Source organism: Bos indicus, chromosome 10 (genome assembly GCF_029378745.1).
Source record: "Bos indicus isolate NIAB-ARS_2022 breed Sahiwal x Tharparkar chromosome 10, NIAB-ARS_B.indTharparkar_mat_pri_1.0, whole genome shotgun sequence".
NCBI classification, from domain to species: domain Eukaryota; kingdom Metazoa; phylum Chordata; class Mammalia; order Artiodactyla; family Bovidae; genus Bos; species Bos indicus.
In genome coordinates this window covers 64,088,663-64,106,391 of record NC_091769.1, presented here as the reverse complement: position 1 = coordinate 64,106,391, position 17,729 = coordinate 64,088,663, and positions in this window count along the sequence as shown.

Below are 17,729 nucleotides of genomic sequence, written 5' to 3'. Positions count from 1 at the left end.
CTAGAAAAAAATGGAAACATTCTTAGAAATATACAATCTACCAAGACTAAATCAGGAAGAAATAGGAAGTCTGAACAGATGAATTACAAGTAAGGAGATTGAATCAGTAATCAGAAATCTCCCAAAAAACAGAATCCCAGGACCAGATTTCATCATAGGTGAATTTTAGAAATATTTAAATAAGAATTAGTGCCAATCCTTTGAAAACTCTTCCAAAAAATTTTAAGAGGAAGAAATACTCTCGAATCCATTTTACAAGGCCAGCATTATACAGATACTAAAGCCAGAAAAGGGCACTGCCAGGAAAAAAAAAAAAAAAAAAGCTACAAACAATATCCCTGATGTTGAACATGAAAAAAGTCTCAGTAACTTACTGGCAAACCAAATTCAGAAGGACATTAAAAAGGTCATTCACCATAATCTAGTTGGCTTTATCTCTGGGATACAGAGATGCTTCAACAAACATAAATTAATAATGTGATATATCACATTAACAAAATAAAAGATAGAAATCATATCATCACCTCAATAACAGAAAAAATAACTTGACAAAGTTTAACATTTGTTCATGATAAAAATTCTTAATAAAATAGGTATAGAAGGAATGTACCTCAACATAATAAAGACAATATATAATGATGCCATAGCTAGATCATACTAACAGTGAAAGATTGAAAGCTTTGCTGTAAGATCAGGAACAAGATCAGGAACACCATTTCAGAAGTGCTTATCACTCCTATTCAATATAGTATTGAAAGTCTCTGCCAGAGCAATTAGACAAGAAACAGAAATGAAAACCTTTAGAACTGGAAAGGAAGTAAAATTATATCTATTTTCAGGTGATGTAATTATGTACATATATCTGGAAAAGCTATAATTCAAAAAAATACATGTACCCCTATGTTCACAGCAGCACTATTTATGATAGCCAAGACATGGAAACAGCAGATGAATGTATAAAGATGATGTGGTACATATATACAATGGAATACTAGCCATAAAGAGCAGAAAATCCTGCCATTTTCAGCTACATGGATGGACTTACAGATTATCATATTAAGCAAAGTAAGTAAAAAACTGAAAGATACTATATGATATCATTTATACGTGGTATCTAAAATATAACACTTACCTATGAAATAGAATCAGAGACATAGACAACAGACTTGTGGTTGCCAAGAGAAGAGGTGTGAGGGAGGGTTGGATTGAAAGTTTGGGACTGGCAGATGCAAACTATTATGCATGGAATGGATAAACAAGAATCTACTGTATAGCACAGGGAGCTACATTCAATATCCTGTAACAAACCATAATGGAAAATAATATGAAAAAGAAAAAAAAAAGCACACATATATAGATATATACTTCAATTAAAAAACAAAACAAAACAAAAAAAAACCCAAACCAAACCCTAAATAATCTGATTTTAAAAACTGACAAAAGATCTGAAAAGACATTTTTCCAAAGAGGGTGTATGAATGGCTAGCATAAAAAGATGCTCACCATCACTAATCAGTTCAGTTCAGTTAAGTTGCTCAGTTGTGTCCGACTCTTTGCGACCCCATGAATTGCAGCACACCAGGCCTCCCTGTCCATCATCATCTCCCGGAGTTCACTCAGACTCACATCCATCGAGTTAGTGATGCCATCCAGCCATCTCATCCTCTGTCGTCCCCTTCTTCTCCTGCCCCCAATCCCTCCCAGCATCAGAGTCTTTTCCAATGAGTCAACTCTTCACATGAGGTGGCCAAAGTACTGGAGTTTCAGCTTTAGCATCATTCCTTCCAAAGAAATCCCAGGGCTGATCTCCTTCAGAATGGACTGGTTGGATCCCCTTGCAGTCCAAGGGACTCTCGAGAGTCTTCTCCAACACCACAGTTCAAAAGCATCAATTCTTCAGTGCTCAGCCTTCTTCACAGTCCAACTCTCACATCCATACATGACCACAGGAAAAACCATAGCCTTGACTAGATGGACCTTTGTTGGCAAAGTAATCTGCTTTTAAATATGCTATCTAGGTTGGTCATAACTTTCCTTCCAAGGAGTAAGCATCTTTTAATTTCATGGCTGCAGTCACCATCTGCAGTGATTTGGGAGCCCAAAAAAAGAAAGTCTGACACTGTTTCCACTGTTTCCCCATCTCTTTCCCATGAAGTGATGGGACTGGATGCCATGATCATCGTTTTCTGAACGTTGAACTTTAAGCCAACTTTTTCACTCTCCTCTTTCACTTTTATCAAGAGGCTTTTGAGTTCTTCTTCACTTTCTGCCATAAGGGTGGTGTCACCTGCATATCTGAGGTTATTGATATTTCTCCTGGCAATCTTGATTCCAGCTTGTGTTTCTTCCAGTCCAGTGTTTCTCATGATGTACTCTGCATAGAAGTTAAATAAGCAGGGTGACAATATACAACCTTGACGTACTCCTTTTCCTATTTGGAACCAGTCTGTTGTTCCACCATCGCTAATAGAGAAATGTAAATAAAAATCACAATGATATATCATCTCACACCTGATAGAATGGCTAGCACTAAAAGGACAATAGATAAATGCTGGTGAGGAGGTGGAGAAAAGGGAAGACTTATCCACTGGTGGTGAGATTGTACAGCTATTATGGGAAACATTATGCTGCTGCTGCTAAGTCACTTCAGTCGTGTCTGACACTGTGCGACCCCATAGACGTCAGCCCACCAGGCTCCTCCATCCCTGGGATTCTCCAAAGGTTCCTAAAACCATTAAAAATTGAACTATTATGTGATCCAGCAGTTTTACTTCTGGGTATATATCTTAAAGAAACAAAATCACTTTGTCAAAGAGGTATCTGCACCTCCATGGGCACTGCAGCATTATTTACAATAGCCAGGAAACAGAAAACATCTAGGTATCTACTGACAGATGACTAGATCAAGAAGATATGGTATACATATCACAGTGTCATATTATGTTGCCAAAAAAAGGAAATCCTGCCATTTTCAATACCATGAATGGACCTTGCGGGCATTATGCTAAGTGAAATAAGTCAAAGACAAATATTATATGATCTCATTTATGTGTGGAATCTAAAAACAAATACCAAAAAAAAAAAAAAAAAGAGAGAGAGATCAGATTTTTGTGATTACCAGAGACAGCAGTAGAGGAAGGAGAATTAGATGAAGGTGGTTAAAATTTGCAGATGTCCAGTACTATGATAAATAAACACAAGGGACATAGTGTAGGACATGATGACAGTAGTCAACACTCCTGTGTGGTATACATGAAAGTTAAGAAAGTAAATCCTAATAGTTATCACATAGCAAAATATTTCTTTTTCTTTTTTGTATCTATATGAGATGGTTGATGTTAAATTTTCTGTGACAATTTCACAATATATGTAAGTCTGATCATTGCTATAGGTCTTAAACAATACTGTATGTCAATTATATCTCAATTAAACCAAGAAAATATCTAAATTCTTGCAATAGCTAAATGAATTAGTATGTACTAGTATGGAAAAAATTTTCTAAGTTGCTAATGAGAAAAAAAAATAACCTGGCAGAGAATAGTGTCTTTGTAAATGCAGTACAATTTCTTGGAAATACAAACAAGAACCTATTAACAGTAGTTGCTTCTGTGGAGGTGACTTGCAGAGACATGTTAGTTTCACTGTGTGTCATTTTTATCCTGTTTATACTCTTTACCACATGCATTTGTTATTTTACTTTTAAAATAAAACTAATATGGGAAACTGTGCTTTAGAATGAAAAATAAATGTTGTCCAAAGAGCAAGTAAGTAAAAGCTGGCAAGGAATATAATTCCCTTTCATAACCAGTCCCATCATACCTTATCCCCAGGAATGGATGCCTGAGGCTTGTTTGAGCCAAACCATTATAAACCTATGCCCCAAATGGCTACAGCAAGGAAAAGTCAATTTAGCAGGCCAAGGTCCCATGAGTATTAAGACCTACACTGTCAAGAAGAGAACTGAAACCCTAGCCACAGTGGGTACTTCAGAACTCCATCATGTAGCAATATCTTCACATGTGGCTAGAAAAAAAAATGTGACCCAAAATAATTATTTTCAATATTAGCTGCCATTGCATCTATGAATTCTGGCTTCACAGAAGCTGTGGAATAGAAGATTTAGTAAAAGTGAATCACGTTTGTCATGACCTCCAGTTGCTCAATCTGTGAAGATAATTACTTTTATCACTATCCTTTTGACAGCTCTAGCCTATCTTTTAACTAACAGGCTAGCTTTAGGGATTCTTGCTCTCTCAGTGCAGCACCAAATTTTAATGCATAGTACAATTACATACTGCAAAGGTCCATCTAGTCAAAACTATGATTTTTTTCCAGTAGTCATGTATGGATGTGAGAGTTGGACTATAAAGAAAGCTGAGCACTGAAGAATTGATGCTTTTGAACTATGGTGTTGGAGAAGACTCTTGAAAGTCCCTTGGACTGCAAGGAGATCCAACCAGTCAATCCTAAAGGAAATCAGTCCTGAATATTCATTGGAAGGACTGATGTTGAAGCTGAAACTCCAATACTTTGGCCACCTGATGCGAAGAACTGACTCACTGGAAAAGACCCTGATGCTGGGAAAGATTGAAGGAGGGAGGAGACGGGGACGACAGAGGATGAGATGGTTGGATGGTATCATCGACTTGATGGACATGAGTTTGTGTAAGCTCTGAGAGTTGGTGATGAACAGGGAAGTCTAGCATGCTGCAGCCCATGGGGTCACAAAGAGTCAGACACAACTGAGTGACTGAACTGAACTGAACAAGTATTGGAGCTCCACATTTAAAACTGTCTAAGTCAACTTGATCTACCTGCATCTTACTTAATCTCTGCTTATTATTTGGAATATGATTTCATGGTAGATACTGACCTGCTGTAGACTTTTCAATTTAACTCTAATACACTGGTGTAAGTATATAACACTAATTTATTCTGCCATCCATAGCTTGAACTCAACACCTGGACTGTATCACTGGTAGTGAACCATTGGTTCTTAGTTTCCTTCTCTAATAGCCCCAGGACTATTGATGGGCTTAGAAATGGCACTAATGACTCTCCTCAAATTATCATTATTTTTTATAAAGGTGCAGACCTCTAACATTAATTCTTTGTTTAGCTCTTTCTCTCCTGAAAATCTGGAGAAATGGAAATCTAATCTCCAGTAACAACAGAATTACTATAGAGACAATGGTTGTATTTCTGGTATCTGTTACTAGCAAAATTGAAAAATCTATTCATTACAATTAGTAGGAGTGAGCAAACTCTGGATCTCAGTTTCATTTTTCAGGAGGAAGCCAGGGATTATAGATTTTCCTTGGTTTTTTGCAATACTCATAGGTGAATCAGCATAAAATGTACCTCATGTCTCTAAGATCAATTATAAAAACCTGTGTGCAAGAAGTATCCAAAGTTCAACCTTAGGGCTTTATTGCTCAGTTCAAACAATTTCGCAGGACAGCATCTGCTAGAAAAGTGCAAGAGCTTCTTGCCTTTCCTGATGAGGTGAAGTGAGGTGAAAGTCACTTAGTTGTGTCCGACTCTTTGCGACCCCATGGACTATGCAGTCCATGGGATTCTCCAGGCCAATATAGTGGAGTGGGTAGCCTTTCCCTTCTCCAGGGGATTTTTCCAGCCCAGGGATCAAACCCAGGTCTCCTGCATTGCAGGCAGATTCTTTACCAGCTGAACCACAGAGGGTGGGGGAAGCCTTTCCTGATAAACTGGCACATATAAGTCAGGAGGACAGGTACTGGTATCTTGCAAAGTGAAAGTGAAAGTCACTCAGTTATTTCCGACTCTTTGCAACCCCATAGACTATATAGTCCATGGAATTTTCCAGGCCAGAATATTAGAGTGGCTAGCCTTTTTCTCCTTCAGAGGATCTTCTGAAGGAAGAATCAAACTGGGGAGACCAGATTCTTTACCAACTGAGCTATCAGGGAAGCCCAGTATGTTGCAAGGTCCCAGCTAAATTCTTAAAGGAATATGCAAAAGCAGTAATAATAGGGAGCGTTCAGTACCAGTTACTCCTATCTCTACAATGACAATACTGAAAACTTGATAAAGGACTGTCAGGGCTCCTCTGGACACTCACTCCAGTGAGGATGAACATACCTTTAATCTAGAAGGGGTCCTTACCCCACCTATCATTTTTAATCCTGATCTCTTCAAGAAAATTGGAGATATCAAGGGAACATTTCATGCAAGGATGGGCATGATAAGGACTTAATAGAGCAGAAGAGATTAAGAAGAGGTGGCAAGAATATACAGAACAACTATACCAAAAAGATCTTAATGACCCAGATAACTGCAGTGGTGTGGTCACTAACCTAGAGCCACACACACAGGTGTGTGAAGTCAAGTGGGCCTTAGGAAACATTACTACCGGCAAAGCTAGTGGAGGTGATGGAATTCCAGCTGATCTATTTAAAAATCCTAAAAGATGATGCTGTTAAAGTGTTGCACTCAGTATGTCAGCAAATTTGGAAAACTCAGCAGTGGCCACAGGACAGGAAAAGATCAGTTTTCATTTCAATCCTAAAGAAGGGCAATGGCAAAGAATTTTCAAACTATTGTACAAGAGTGCTCATTTCACATGTGAGCAAGGTTATGCTCAAAATCTTTTAAGCTAGGCTTCAGCAGTATGTGAATCAAGAACTTCCAGATGTACAAGCTGGGTGTCGAAGAGGCAGAGGAACCAGAGATCTAATTGCCAAATTCATTGGGTCATGGAAAAAGCGAGGGAATTCCTGAAGAACATCTACTTCTGCTTCATTGAATATGCTAAAACCTTTGACTGTGTGGATCACAATAAACTATGGAAAATTCTTTAAGAGATGGGAATACCAGACCCCCTTACCTGTCTCCTGAGAAACCTGATTGCAGATCCTAAAGCAACAGTTAAAACTGGACATGGAATGACTGACTGATTCAAAATTGGGAAAGGAGTGTGACAAGGTCGTATATTGTCACCCAGCTATTTAACTTCTCTGCAGACTACATCATGTGAAATGCTAGGTTGGATGAATCACAAGCTGGAATCCAGATTGCCAAGAGAAATAACAACCTCAGATATGCAGATGATATCATTATAATGGCAGAAAGCAAAGAGGAACTAAAGAGACTCTAGTTGAAGTTGAAAGAAGAGAGTGAAAAAGCTGGCTTAAAACCCAACTTAAAAAACTAAGGTCATAGCATCTGGTCCCATCATTTCATGACAAATTGAAGGAGAAAAAGTGGAAGCAAGCAGTGACATGTTTTATTTTCTTGGGCTCCAAAATCACTGTGGTTTCTGACTGCAGTCATGAAATTAAAAGAAGCTTGCTTCTTGGAAGCAAAGGTATGACAAATCTCGATAGTATATTAAAGAGCAGAGACATCACTCTGCTGGTAAACATCTGTATAGTCAAAGTTATGGTCTTTCCAGTAGTCATGTATAGACTTGAGTTGGATCATAAGACTGAAAACTGAATTGATGCTTTCAAATTGTGGTGCTGGAGAAGACTTTTGGACAGCAAGGAGATCAAACCAGTCAATCCTAAAGGAAATTAACACTGAATATTCACTGGAAGGACTGTTGCTGAAACTGAAGGTCCAATATTTTGGCCACCTTATGTGAAAAGCTGACTCATTGGAATAGACTCTGATGCTGGGAAAGATTGAAGGCAAAAGGAGAAGAGGGTGGCAGCAGAAGAGATGGTTAGATGGCATCACTGACTCAATGAACATGAATTTGAGCAAACTCCAGTAGATAGTGGAGGACAGGAACCTGGCATGCTATAATCTGTGAGGCTACAGAGTCAGACATGACTTAGTGATTGAATAACAGCAACAACAAAATGTGTCCTGTGGAACTGTAGCTAAACTTTAGATCTTCAATTTGGTTAGAAGTTCCACTAATTTATTACCACAGAACTTGATAGGATATTCTAAAATAATCTATCATAGATGCCTAAGGAAGGCAGCTTGGTTGATTTGAAAGGACAGCCCCCTGCCTAAACTCCAGCTCCATTGAGAGTTGAAGCTCTATCTCAGTCTCAGAATCATGAAGTTTATGGTCAGTTGGAATATCTCCTTACCCTGAAAGAGGATGGCAAACTTGGTACCTGTTTATCTCACCTGGGTATTTGTCATTAGAAAGTGATGGGCACCTCAACATTCATGCCCCAGTGAGAACCGGAATGACCCTCTGAATTGTATCTTCTACTTGTCCTGCTTCAAGTTGTGCTGGGTGGAACAAGAACTAGGAAGAAAGCTGATATGGCTGATGTGGCTGATTGAGCTATTGTTCAGTCTATCATTTCTTTGAAAGTCAGCCTTTAAAGCCGAGGAAAAACCCCTCACCTTTGCTATCACCTACTTGATATTGTGTTTGTCTGCATCTGGTGGCTTGAGAGAAAAGGACTAAGTTTCCCTCCCACCCTGACTTTTAAAGTCCTAAGAGGTTTCCTGCACCACTGGAGTGATTCATCACCTTGTGTCAGAATCTGAGTATGTGTGTAATACACATAGTCCACATGTAATATGTGATCTACAGGAAGTTCTTCAAGTGACTGAGAAGAAGGAAAGCTTGATCATCTCACACATTCTTCTTTCTACATACTCACAGAGGGGTTCTATGAAATTTCACTCACCCCAGGACACCAGGGCTAGACCAAGGTATCATCAGAGTAGGAGATCAAATTTTGCTGAGGCTTCAGGAGATTTATTGGCCATTCAATTGCCTCCACCTCTGGAGAAGATGTATCCAGAGTAAGGAGCCAATATGACTTTAAGGCACTGGTGTCTGGGTTAACTCCAGTCTTTCCCCCCTCATCTTACAAAGCTCTTTTCAGGAGACCCAGATATTTGTTATACTATATTCAGAAAACAGGTACCCCATCTGTACTCTAACCAACAAGAAATGGTATCAAAATTGGAGGTCAGAGCATTTTGTGTAGTATTCGAAAATACTACATTTTCTGAAAAATCTTCATTGAGAATTCAGTTGTTATCTCCTTTCCCCAATATTCAGGCAATTAGATATTAGTATGTGTTCATATACTTGTACAGAATATGTTATAATTACCAAGGTCTCTGAAGCAAGACAAATCAGCTGTTTGTTAGATGAATCACTTGGCAAGAGTTTTGGATTCTCTTCTTTTAGTTTTTGCAACTGTTAGAGAATTAGATATCTGCTATGTTATAAAAAGTAAATGTCTATAGAGCCTACCATAGGACTTGGTATATGGAGTTTGTTCAATAATGTAATGTTGAATTAAACTCTAGAAAGAGAGAATGTGCTAAGTAGGCTATATTGAATTAAGCTGATACATTCCTGTCACCTGGGATTATGCAGGCGTCTGGGGAAAGCAGGAAGGTTAGGAAATCTAGAATGTCTGCCAGTATTAGTTTTGCTGTTACTATCAGAATCCCAAGTTCAATCATAATCTGGAGAGCTTTAGATCCCCTGCAGGTTGTGGCTTATCTTTTCAGCTCACTTTTATGAAATGCCTCCAGAACAGACCAAAGTATACATGTGATATGTGTGGCTGAGTCCCTTGACTCTTCACCTGAAATTATCACAACATTGTTAATTGGCTATACCCCAATATAAAATGTTTTTAGTGTTAAAAAAATAAAAATAAAATTAAAGAATAGACCAAAGATATGTTGCCTAAGAGGTTATCCTTGTAGCCATAGATATACACTGGCCAATAGAAAGACAAATGAACTTGGGTTAAATAACATCCTCTATCAACCAATGGACTTCTCATTAGTTTGAAGCATTAAGGGCTTCATCCATAAATAGATCTGATCTTATTCAGGGGATCTCATAAAGAAAAAAGCATTCATCTAAGATTCTAAGGTCCCTTCTAAAACACTGTCTTCTGTCAGTTTCTCCCTTTCAGTGGCCCTTTCCATCCAGTTATTTACTTCAGTAAAATTTTAAGGCTGTATCACATGGATACAATAGCACAACCATGGAAGGCATCTGTTGACTGTGGTTAGTTGAGCCAACTGGATAGTATAATCCTGTTCAGATAAAAAAGGATATAGGATCCACTGTGCTATAGTCAATTTTCAGTAGACATGGAGATGCACAAAGCGATCCCTCTTCCAAAGAAAACTTTCTGCCAGCTACTGGAAACGTGGGGGTCCCAGAAATCCTCCAGTAATCAGCTTCTTTAGGTTCTGTATTAACTGCTGAGACCCAATTCACCCAAGCTCACACCCTTCCTGGGAAACTGTGTCTGGAGACTGAATGGGGCATAGTCATTTGGGACCAATGATGGACACTGCTGATAGGCGATACTTTCTTGAGAGCTCGATCACCAGGGAGATTGAGCCTCTGTTGTACCTGCATTGCAATAAACATTTTCCTCCTCCCAATCCTGTTTCTAATCTTTCTTTCATAGATGTCAACCCCTAATAAACACTGCATACCCTAAACTTCATCTTAAATTTACTTCTGGAGAATCTAATTGGTGAACCCATTACTTCTAAATTCTTTTACCTGTCCTCAGGGCCAATGTGGCTTTATATCCTCCATCTTTTCATAATCATTGTTTTAACCTTTCATAGTGTTTCCTATTAGAAAATCTCTGATTTAGAATTTACCAATTATGAGCAAAGTTAACAATAATATCTTTTGGAGAAATGTCTATTTAGTTCTTTGGCCCATTTTTTGATTGGGTCATTTATTTTTCTGGAATTGAGCTGTAGGAGTTGCTTGTATATTTTTGAGATTAGTTGTTTGTCAGTTGCTTCATTTGCTATTATTTTCTCCCATTCTGAAGGCTGTCTTTTCACCTTGCTTATAGTTTCCTTTGTTGTGCAGAAGCTTTTAAGTTTAATTAGGTCCCATTTGTTTATTTTTGCTTTTATTTCCAATATTCTGGGAGGTGGGTCATAGAGGATCCTGCTGTGATGTATGTCGGAGAGTGTTTTGCCTATGTTCTCCTCTAGGAGTTTTATAGTTTCTGGTCTTATGTTTAGATCTTTAATCCATTTTGAGTTTATTTTTGTGTATGGTGTTAGAAAGTGGTCTAGTTTCATTCTTTTACAAGTGGTTGACCAGTTTTCCTAGCACCACTTGTCAAAGAGATTGTCTTTAATCCATTGTATATTCTTGCCTCCTTTGTCAAAGATAAGGTGTCCATATGTGCATGGATTAATCTCCGGGCTTTCTATTTTGTTCCATTGATCTATATTTCTGTCTTTGTGCCAGTACCATACTGTCTTGATAACTGTGGCTTTGTAGTAGAGCCTGAAGTCAGGCACGTTGATTCCTCCAGTTCCATTCTTCTTTCTCAAGATAGCTTTGGCTATTCGAGGTTTTTTCCATATAAATTGTGAAATTATTTGTTCTAGCTCTGTGAAGAATACCATTGGTAGCTTGATAGGGATTGCATTGAATCTATAAATTGCTTTGGGTAGTATATTCATTTTCACTATATTGATTCTAACACATGAAAAGATGCTCAACATCACTCATTATCAGAGAAATGCAAATCAAAACCACTATGAGGTACCATTTCACGCCAGTCAGAATGGCTGCGATCCAAAAGTCTACAAGTAATAAATGCTAGAGAGGGTGTGGAGAAAAGGGAACCTTCTTACGCTGTTGGTGGGAATGCAAACTAGTACAGCCACTATGGAGAACAGTGTGGAGATTCCTTAAAAAAACTGGAAATAGAACTGCCTTATGATCCAGCAATCCCACTGCTGGGCATACACACTGAGGAAACCAGAAGGGAAAGAGACACGTGTACCCCAATGTTCATCACAGCACTGTTTATAATAGCCAGGACATGGAAGCAACCTAGATGTCCATCAGCAAATGAATGGATAAGAAAGCTATGGTACATATACACAATGAAGTATTACTCAGCCATTAAAAAGAATACATTTGAATCAGTTCTAATGAGGTGGATGAAACTGGAGCCTATTATACAGAGTGAAGTAAGCCAGAAAGAAAAACACCAATACAGTATACTAACGCATATATATGGAATTTAGAAAGATGGTAATGATAACCCTGTATACGAGACAGCAAAAGAGACACTGATGTATAGAACAGTCTTTTGGACTCTGTGGGAGAGGGAGAGGGTGGTATGATTTGGGAGAATAGCATTGAAACATGTATACTATCATATATGAAACGAGTCGCCAGTCCAGATTCGATGCACGATACTGGATGCTTGGGGCTGGTGCACTGGGATGACCCAGAGGGATGGTATGGGGAGGGAGGAGGGAGGAGGGTTCAAGATGGGGAACACATGTATGCCTGTGGCGGATTCATTTTGATATATGGCAGAACCAATACAATATTGTAAAGTTTAAAACTAAAATAAAATAAAATAAAAAAACATCTTTTGATGATAAGCTTTAGCTTCCTCTTTGATTAAATGGAAATGCCACCCTCCAGTGAGTTGTTGAAATAATTAAAAGCAGACAAATAAAATAATATATATAGTGTGGTATGTGGCAAAGAGATGTTATTAGTCACCATTAGATTTAATCTTGTAGATCCAGTGGTCTGAGGTACCCTGAAGTGAAGTGAAGTGAAAGTCACTCAGTCATGTCCAGCTCTTTACAATCCCATGGACTATATGGTCCATGGAATTTGCCAGGCAAGAATACTGGAGTGGGTGGCAGGCGGATTCTTTACCAGCTAAGCCACAAAGGAAGCCCCAAATTTGAAGCTTTCAGGCTCCTCTGTCCACAGAGTTTCCCAAGCCAGAATGCTGGTGTGGGTATTCTCTTCCCCACGGCTCTTCCCAACCCAGGGACTGAACCCAGGTTTACCACATTGCAGGTGGATTCTTTACTGTCTGAGCCAAAAGTTGCATATACCTAATTTGGATGAGTTTATCATAAAACTTCTCTAAGCCCTAGAGGTCTAGGAAATCCAAAATATGGTGCCATGTGATATTAAAAAGGCATCTTTAAATTAACTAGTCTGTTCACTATTTTATGATAACCACGGATCAGATATAAAAGGAAAAATCTCTTATTGCAAGATAATCGGAGGTAATTTATGCATTTAGTGCCAGTGTAATTAAAATTTTCACATTAAAAAAAAAACTTTTGCAGTCCAATTAACATACAGCTCCTCCCTTTCCAACTAAATCAGTTTCTTCTACTGTAAACAGGCTTAACTTTCTTAATATATCATTTCCTCTGCTACCATCATAGCTACTGATCAGTGGCCAAGACGTGACATGGAAAGAGCTCCAAGATGAGTTTTAGCAAGCTGAAGAGAAGCATAAGACCATATATGGAAGCACTCCTGAGGTGAACTGGCTTGGTTATTAACATAAAAGATTTTCTATTTGATTTACTTGGAGTTAACACAGAGCTTTGAGATTGTATTCAGGACAAACTGAACTATATGGAATTTTATGGCCTCCTCCTGCTGTTTCCTTCTTCAAGGCTATTCATACTCTTCCATCAGACGTGACTTGGTAAGTTCCCAACACATAGTATAATTAACTATAGAACAAATCACATTAGGTCTTAATGTGCTGCCAAGACTAGTTGGAGTCATATAGAATTAGAGATGTAGCTCCCAAGGTATATTCCAACAATTCATATTAAATAATTTCAGACTATGGTGCATCAGCCAAGAAAAATATCCTTAGCCCTAGTTCAGTTCAGTTCAGTTGCTCAGCTGTGTCCTGCTCATTGTGACCCCATGAATCACAGCACGCCAGGCCTCCCTGTCTATCACCAACTCCCAGAGTTCACTCAGACTCACATCCATCGAATCAGTGATGCCATCCAGCCATCTCATCCTCTGTCGTCCCCTTCTCCCCCTGCCCCCAATCCCTTCCAGCATCAGAGACTTTTCCAGTGAGTCAACTTTTTGCATGAGGTGGCCAAAGTACTGGAGTTTCAGCTTCAGCATCATTCCTTCCAAAGAAATCCCAGGGCTGATCTCCTTCAGAATGGACTGGTTGGATCTCCTTGCAGTCCAAGGGACTCTCAAGAGTCTTCTCCAACACCACAGTTCAAAAGCATCAATTCTTCGGTGCTCAGCTTCTTCACAGTCCAACTTTCACATCCATACATGACCACAGGAAAAACCATAGCCTTGATTAGATGGACCTCTGTTGGCAAAGTAATGTCTCTGCTTTTAAATATGCTATCTAGGTTGGTCATAATTTTTCTTCCAAGGAGTAAGCATCTTTTAATTTCATGGCTGCAGTCACCATCTGCAGTGATTTTGGAGCCCCCCAAAATAAAGTCTGACACTGTTTCCATTGTGGAATTCCAATAGATGGGAAAACAGTGGAAACAGTGTCAGACTTATTTTTTAGCCCTAGTAGAAATGGGTTTTTGATGTTAAAATATCCAAGCAGAAGGTCAAAATTGTCTGACAGGATTTGTTTGCCTTTACAACTAAATACAGTCAGTCTTTACCTTCTCAGAATTACCATTTCTTTAAGGACACTAAAGTAGCCCAAAGGAAAAAAAAAAAATTGAGGAATGTTATAAGGTAGTAAAAATGAATGAATGATAGACATATGTGAAAATACACAAATTAGTCTTAAACAATGTCAGGTGAAATAAAAGTGCTAGACAACTCTACACTGTGACAATTTTTTAAATTATCAATGAAATGTTTTCATATATAATGGCACCTTATCCTGGGGAAGCTAGATTTCTATAGCCACGTTAATGACTCTATTTCATCCCATCAAAGTCATCTATTAGGGAATTCCAAAATCTTAGCATCATGGAAATATGTATTATATTTCAGTGTGATTAATAGGGCTTCTTTAGCAGCTGCTTGAAGTTTGTCTAAAGCAGGGATATGCCTCAACCGAATGGAGAATTTTCATTTACCTTCAGTTCCAGTAAAAGGCCTCCTCAGAAAGAAGGGAAAGCCTGGGTCTCAACCCCACTGCCCAAAATGATATATTTTCACATGATCTCATGTAATGAAGAAATTTGAGCATTGCTTGACTCTCTGGCATGTCTGCCACCAGAAAGTACTTCAGAAGGTAATAAAAGTCAGAGCTGTGCACATTCTCTCACTCTCCACAGTCACATTTGATTGAAGGTGTATTGATTCCCTTAAGTAATTCATGTTGAATCTCATCTGAATAGCTGATCCTTGGTAGTAGTAATGTTAGTTGCTCAGTCGTGTCCAGCTCTTTGTGACCCCATGGACGGTAGCCTACCAGGCTCCTCTGTCCATGGGATTCTCCAGGCAAGAATACTGGAGTGGGTTGCCATTCCCTCCTCCAGGGCATCTTCCCGAACTGGGGATCGAACCGGGGTCCCCTGCATTGCAGGCATATTCTTTACCGTCTGAGCTATAAGGAAGCCCCTTGGTAGTATATATGAACCCAAAAAACAATAGCCAATTGGTTAAAAGATTAACTAATACTAATCCATTGGCTTGTCAAATTTAACACTTGCTGGACTCAATACTGATAGAAGCTAACCAATTTCATGACTATGGGGTTCCCTGGTAGTTCAGTGGTAAAGAATCTGCCTGTAATGCAGGAAGCACAGGAGATATGAGTTCAGTCCCTAGGTCAGGAAGATTCCCTAGAAGAAGGCATGGCAGCCCACTCCAGTCAGTATTCCCTAGAGAATCTCATGGACAGAGGAGCCTGATGGACTAAAGCTCGTTGGATTGCAAATAGTTGGACATGACTGAAGCGACTTAGCATGCATGTAATATGATGATTATTTTATCTCATGTTATTTTTTAAAAATAAAAAAAGGTAATTTGATTTTTTGGCTATGCGACATGTGGGAATCTTAGTTCCCTGACCAAGAAGCTAACCTGTGCCCTCTGCATTGGAAGTGTGGAGTCTTAACCATTGGATCACCAGGGAAGCCCTCCATCTTATTTTCTTTTTTAGATTTGTTGTTGTTGTTACTGTGTACTACTTTTAAAGTCTTCATTGAATTTTGTTTCAATATGGCTTCTGTTTTATGTTTTTTTTTTGTTTGTTTGTTTTTTTACCATAAGGCATGTGGGATCTTACCTCCCTGACCAGGGATTGAACCTGCATCCCCTGCAATGGAAGGTGAAGTCTTAAACAGTGGATTACCAGGGCAGTCCCTCTCAGTAATCTTCAGAAGCATAGAAACTAGGTACTACTACCTTCATTTGGAAGAAGAGGCAATTGAGCCAGGAAGATTAACTTAAGCTATATAATCTTGTGCAAACCATGAAGCTAGAATTTCAACTCTGATTCCAGAACTCATTTCTTTTTAACTTTTTATTTTCTATTGGAGTACAGTTGATTAACGATATTGATAGTTTCAGGTGTACAGCAAAGTTATTCAGTTATACATTTTCCCATTTAGGTTGTTACATAACATTGAGCAGAGTTCCCTGTGCTGTATATAGTAGGTCCTTATTGGTCATCCATTTGAAATACAGCAGTGCGTGCACGTCCACCCAAACTCTCTAACTATCCCTTTTCCTACCCTTACCTCCTGGTCACCATAGAACTCTTATTCTTGACCACCATACCCTACTGCTTCCAAAGGTTAGCCAATGATCATGACAGTGATCCTGACAGCCATGTGAGTTTTTTTTTCTTTCTTTTTTTTATATTTTCTTTTATTTTTTAACTTTACAATATTGTATTGGTTTTGCCATATATCAACATGAATCTGCCACAGGTATACACATGTTCCCCATCCTGAACCCTCCTCCCTCCTCTCTCCCCGTACCATCCCTCTGGGTCGTCCCAGTGCACCAGCCCCAAGCAACCAGTATTGTGCATTGAACCTGGAACAGCCATGTGGGTTTTAATAAAAGCTCCTGGTTGTTTTATTACTAAAAGAGCTGCAAAAAGCTCTAGGTTCTGATATACTTTCCTACTGGATATCTCCCTAGACAGAAGGGAGGAATTCTACATTGAGTGACTTTGAGAGTTAGAACCCCTGCTTCTAGGAGAACAGTTTGTCTTCCTTCCCATGAGGGGATTTACATTCCTTAATACCCTCTCATCCTCCTCTTTAGAGCCTGCTACCTGCTTCACATGGCTCCAAACAAGTGGCAAAGGAACTCTTCACAAAGAGAATAAGATATTCCACAGCAGCCTAAGGATAAATACAAAACCTTGGCCGTGGTACTTGTTTTGAGGGAAAACCTCCAGAGAAAGGCCTAGTTCCTATCTTTATGGTGGACCCAGCAATATCCACCTGAGGGGAATATTGATTACAGTCCCAGAAATATATCTGATCAACTTTCATTCTTTCCCCTCATTCCAGTGTCTTCTGCCGTTTGTGTGGCAGCCCACGAAGGTTTATCATTCACCACCAGAGCACATGGGACAGACCCTCCTAAGTTCCTGGTACCCTGATAGCAATAAAAGCAGCATGGCAAATGAAAAGGCAGCATTCCTGTGTGCATGCTGTAACACTTTGCTCTCCCCAGGTGACTCAAATGTTAGCTGTCTACCTGGAATAAACCATTTAGGCAGGCTTGTAGAAAATATGAAAAAGGGTAATAGAACCTGGTATTATCTTACCTTTAGCTTAAACTTATGTTAAGATACTCAAATGAAACTTTTAGTACTGTTATTTCTGACACAAAAGGTAAAAATGGTAAAAAGGCTTTAAAAAGAAAAAAAATTACTTCACATAATGGTAGGTAGCACAATCTGGGTTTCCTTGGCAAATAATGAGAGAATGGTGGTCCTGGTGCTGAGTGGCATTGAGAGCTTACGTAAGAGAATCTTGCAAGTCAAAACAAAGGGCTTTCTACC